Raw genomic sequence first — 5355 nt, 5'->3', positions numbered from 1 at the left:
CGCCTAAGGTTTAACTTCGCCTAAAGCCAAGTTCGATTAGGAAGTAAACTAAAAATCTAATGAAAAATGTGTTAAGACAGTTAATGAAAATAAAATTTTTCCAAGCTGACCTGGCAGCTCGACCCCAGACAGGGGCTCTGCCCCTTGGACCCTGCTAGGGGCTGCCGCCCCTAGACCCCGCTGCCAGGGGCGCTGCCCCCGGACCCCGTTCGTTGTGGGTCATATAAAGATAGACATACATTATGAGAAGTGATAGTTAATTGATACGTATACTTGTTATACAGTCAGCCGTGCACAACTGAAGAAAGGAATTACGATTAACGGTGAACGTAACCGTGTTCAGGTGAGTTTCTAGCCCCATTCCTTGTTATGTTTTCGGGGCTGTGTGCATACTTGATGTGTTGTTAATACATTTATCCTAAGTGATAAGTGTATGCCCTATGTGATATATGTGTTATGTAAGAATGATTGCTTGATGGTACGTGAACGATCTTCGGATATTGCACGTACTGTCAGGTTGTAATGCTATGTATAAGGTAAGTATAATATGAATGCTTATGCGTATGAACGTGATAGAGATAATAAAAGAAGGAAATAATGATGTATGGTCGTATGGTTACGAAAAGGGGTACCGAGCCCTAATAATACTCGAGGTATGATGTATGGTTGTATGGTTACGAAAAGGGTACCGAGCCCTAATAATACTCGAGGTATGATGTATGGTTGTATGGTTACGAAAAGGGTACCGAGCCCTAAAAATACTCGGGGTATAATGTATGGAACGAAGAGGGAATCGAACCCTACTAATATTCGAAAACTAGGGACCAGACCCTTATAATATCTGTGATGTTAGGGAATCGAACCCTTCTAATATTCGAAAACTAGGGACCAGACCCTTATAATATCTGTGAGGTTATAGGGCGAAAGGCTCTTTAAAACGTATGATTATGTATGTAAAGAAAGTATGAAGGTAAAAATGAAAGTAAAAGCACTTAAGTGTGTATGAAAGAAAGTTAAGAGGTTAAGTATGAAGTGTAAAGAATGTATTGTATGATTATGTGATTAACTAGAACTCACTCAGCGTAGCTGACTTTTAGTATGCACGCAGGTGAGTAGGATGAGACAGATGGCTTGAGCGGGGACACATGGAAGAAGAATAAGAGCTTGGCATCTGAAGACTTACGATGTTTTAATTTTAATGTTTTAATGTGAAAGACAAAGGACGTTTTGAGACAAGTTATGAAATATTGTAATGTTTTATGAAAGTTTTATATTCCGCGTATATGTTTTAATTAACTCTGATATTTAGAACTGTGTTTATGAGTAAATCCAACACGAAAATAGGGTTACCGGTAACGGGGCCTTACATTGTTATATGGCAATAGCTTTTCACAAGCACACAATCTTCCAAACAAAACAATATAAATATGTTTTTGGTGGTGGCAGTGGGGTTTACGAAACACAGATTCAAAACACAATAATAATAATAATAATAATAATAATAATAATAATAATAATAATCATCGTAAAGCAATAAAGATGAACACGGGATTTACGTGGTTCGGTCACAGTGTATAACCTACGTCTACGGGCAAAGAACATGGTCTCTTCTTTTATTGAGGTGCTCAAGAAATTACAAGATACAATATGGTTTATATAGAGAGGCTAACTAGAGTTTATTTCTTTCTCCACAAGTTACAAGAAATAAAATAAACGGGCCACTAAAGTTGAGTGGGGGGCCAGCCCATTCAACCCTTCAAGTCTTCAACCGCCCAACCCAAGACGGGCCGGGGCTACACCCATATAGAACCCAACATTAAATACCATCTACAGCAATTGTTAGTTCATGAATTTTCCTTTCAAGTAATATTTACATTTAAACAACCCCTTTTAGAGTTTTATTATATGTCTTGTAGTTTGCTTTTTTTTTTCACGGTTTAGATTTAAATTTCAAACTTTATTCAAGTTTTATTAAAGATTGTTGCAGGCGCGGATATAACCACTAGTTACGTTACATGATACATATGATGAACATAAAATAACACTTTTAACTCAGAGATAGATAAATCCGATAATGGTTCTCAACAGATTAGATTTTAAAGTGCAAAAGGGGAGAAGTGCCACCAGGTCCTTTTCCACCGTAATAATCTGAGTATTCTTTCAGTATTGTGCCTCTATACTTGGCTGGATTATCTTCCGAATGCAACTTGGCGATGGGTTCATACACCTTCGATGTCTCCATCGCACCTGTGGTAAAGAACGATGCCACCGATACTCTTGGCCCAACCTTGTTTGCCACCACTTTGTGTTTCGTACTAACAAACTTGTCGTTTGTAATTAGCTGCAAAATCGCCATGGATTTATATTAATTATGACATATGCTTTTAACTTCTTAGAATAAATCTCAATTTCGAATATATTTGATTCGCATTAAAAATTTAATGACAAGCAATGGAGTGTGACATAACAAGTTTATACTATTTAGACCAATAAATAAAATGGCATTGAAGCATGAAACTTTTAGAGAGGGAGAGAGAGATGCCTGCAGATAGTCTCCAGCGTTCACTACAAGAGCTCCCGGTATAGGAGGAACATCAGTCCATTGATTCTGATAAAAGACCTTGAGGCCGCTAATATAATCTTGTAGAAGAATAGTGAGAAAATCACTTTCGGTATGGTCTCGGGTGCCTGCTGTTAGTTCAGGTTGTGGGCAAGAAGGATAATACTGGCCAAGAAGAGCAAGCCCATCTACACATCCCACGTTTAAAAGATGATTGGGATCAAGCCCAAGAGCCTCGTAAGTTTCGTCACCTGTTTCGAATACTCCAACAAAATCTCTCTACAATAATATACCAATCAAACAAAATATTCAATGGTTAAACTTAGTTATTATATATGGTGGAATTCAAGTTTACAAACAACGAAGTTATTTCACTTTACTCATTAATAATTCATTTTGGCTTATAAATATTTGTGATTTAAACTTAAATTCACTATGTCAACAAGATGGATAAGACCCACCCAATCTACAAATTTAATATTAATTCATCGATTGACCCATAACCAATTTAGACTTTAATCCACCTAACCAATAACAAATCAGTAGGTAGAAACTTATTGATGTTTTATTAATCGTCCATCTATTGATAGTGGTATAATTATATGGTGTACGGACAAATAAGACACTTAAACATAAAAAACAACGTACAAGACAGTTAATAGCCATATCTATACATCTCTGTTGAACGCGTATGTAATGGTTACAATGTAGCGTATATTGATTTGATTGAAACCCCCAAAAAAACTGTGGTTAAAAGTAGATTAAAAAGCAGTGTTCAGAATAAAATATAAAAAATTTTAATTATGAAAAGCATATAAATAAATAAATAGAATATTATGCTAATAATAAAGTAATTATTATTATTATTATTATATATAGTTTTTAACTTAACTAATTATTATAACCCTATCATCTTTTTGTAGTAAGTTACTCTAGTTCAAAATTACATAGTAACATTAATTATTTTAACTATTTTATATGTATATTAGATTAATTTTATTTGTATCAGATTCCACCCCTTAAAAGTAAAACCTGCAAAGAGATGGCAACTCGTTTGGTTGGGGAGAGTTCGGACCCATGAAGCAGTAACAGGTGTCTCGCCAGTTAGCCACGGGTGTAGCTAATAAGTCAAAGTTGCTGAGGTACACGAACCTAGTCTTCCCGCTCAAATCCCGTGTGTATCACTGCTTCTTCACCTTCGTGTCTTGCTCATGAAAATCTCTCACTCCTTTTAACATCTCATCCAAAACATTAACCAGGAATCCATGATTCACCAGCTGAAAGAATCCCCAACTCTCCAACGCGTCCTTCACTTGCCCGATCACCTCTTTACGACGTATAGGATCTTCATTGATACCTTGGAGGTCTATGGTGGGTAGAGTTAGTTGTGTTTGTTGGGAGTTAAGGTTTTCAGGTGAAGGTAGATGGAATATTCAAGGGACTTCGGTTACTCCAGAGTCAACAAGTCCTTTGACGCCGGATTTGGTTTCGTCGAATGCTATGAGCTCCGCTTTACGGTCATAGTCCAGTTGGACTGATGTGTTACTGAGGACCATTTTTCTTGTGATCTTGGAAAAGGAAAACTTGAAGCGATGTATGAATTTAGTGTTATATTTATAATCATAAAAACGTGGTTGAATTGTTCATTATAATAATATGAGTTTTGTTTCCTTCTAAATCAAAAAAAAAAAAAACAAATGAAAAAATATATATCTCCTGTGAAGGATGAACGGAAATATGGTGTTATCATCACTTTATACTTATTTTTTTTTCTACATTGCTGTATAAATTTTATTTAAAACTGGGCTGCTCAATGTTTCAACGTACTTTTTATTAATCGCCGAATGGGGTCAAATACCGTATTTCTTTACTTTTTTTTAAAAAAATAAGTCAAATACATAACCTTTTATTGATTCGAATATGCATGATGTTGCGAAGTTGTTTTATCTATGTTCAAAGGTTATTAGAAGCTGCGGTGCACGTTGTCAAGCTGTGGGTATAACCCATAGTGACATTGCATATTACATATGATGAACATAAAATACCAACTTTGACTCAAAGCTATGGATAAGTCCCAAAATGTTTTCTAAACCTGTTAGATTTTGAGGTACATAAGGGCATAAGTGCCATCAAGTCCTTTTTTTCTAGAAAGTAGAGTATTTACGCAATGCGGCGGCGATAAATAATTTACAACGCTATGGTCGTATATGTTGGTTTATAAGTCAACTTGTGAAATAAAAAATTATTTAATAATAAAATTATTGTCTCCTTTCGTAAACAATTATGACAGTGCAATAAACTAAAACAAGAATAATAAATCTTAGTCATGCTTCTCGCACATCCTAATTATCTCATCTTGATTTTTCAAACACCATTCATCATCGGCTTTGTCTAGCCTAATCCGACACTTAACAGGTTTGTTCAAATTTTACATTATGACTTCTCATCGGGATAAGATTTTACATATAATTGTTGTTTTAGTTTAGTTTTTTTTTAATGCAAAAACAGTTATAACACGCTAAATAGCCTTCAGATTTGGTTAATAGTGTTAATGCAATGAGTTTAAATGCATTAAGCTATAGTCTTTGGTCTATAAGCTTAGTTTTAAATTTGGCTGATTATTAAAAAAATGTTATATATAATATTTTAAGTTAATTAATATCACGGGCTTTACCCAAAAAAAACAATTAATCATTAACCCACCACATAATATATTAAGGCCCAAGTATTATTCCAATAACAAAGTCTTAATAACAAAACTCAAATAACATCTAGAATTAAATCGAGCACGCACT

General features: G+C 34.9%; 1 pseudogene; it reads right to left on the bottom strand.

The window, feature by feature from the left end:
- Positions 1 to 2089: 2089 nt before the first annotated feature.
- On the bottom strand, positions 2090 to 4122 carry LOC143609406 (1-aminocyclopropane-1-carboxylate oxidase homolog 3-like; annotated as a pseudogene).
- Between the last annotated feature and the right edge of the window lie 1233 nt (positions 4123 to 5355).

The sequence above is a fragment of the Bidens hawaiensis genome, unplaced genomic scaffold, assembly GCF_021521415.1.
Source record: "Bidens hawaiensis isolate Kalapana, Puna unplaced genomic scaffold, B.hawaiensis_p1.1 tig00419617_1, whole genome shotgun sequence".
Lineage (NCBI taxonomy): Eukaryota > Viridiplantae > Streptophyta > Magnoliopsida > Asterales > Asteraceae > Bidens > Bidens hawaiensis.
This window is presented reverse-complemented; position numbering and strand designations above follow the sequence as displayed.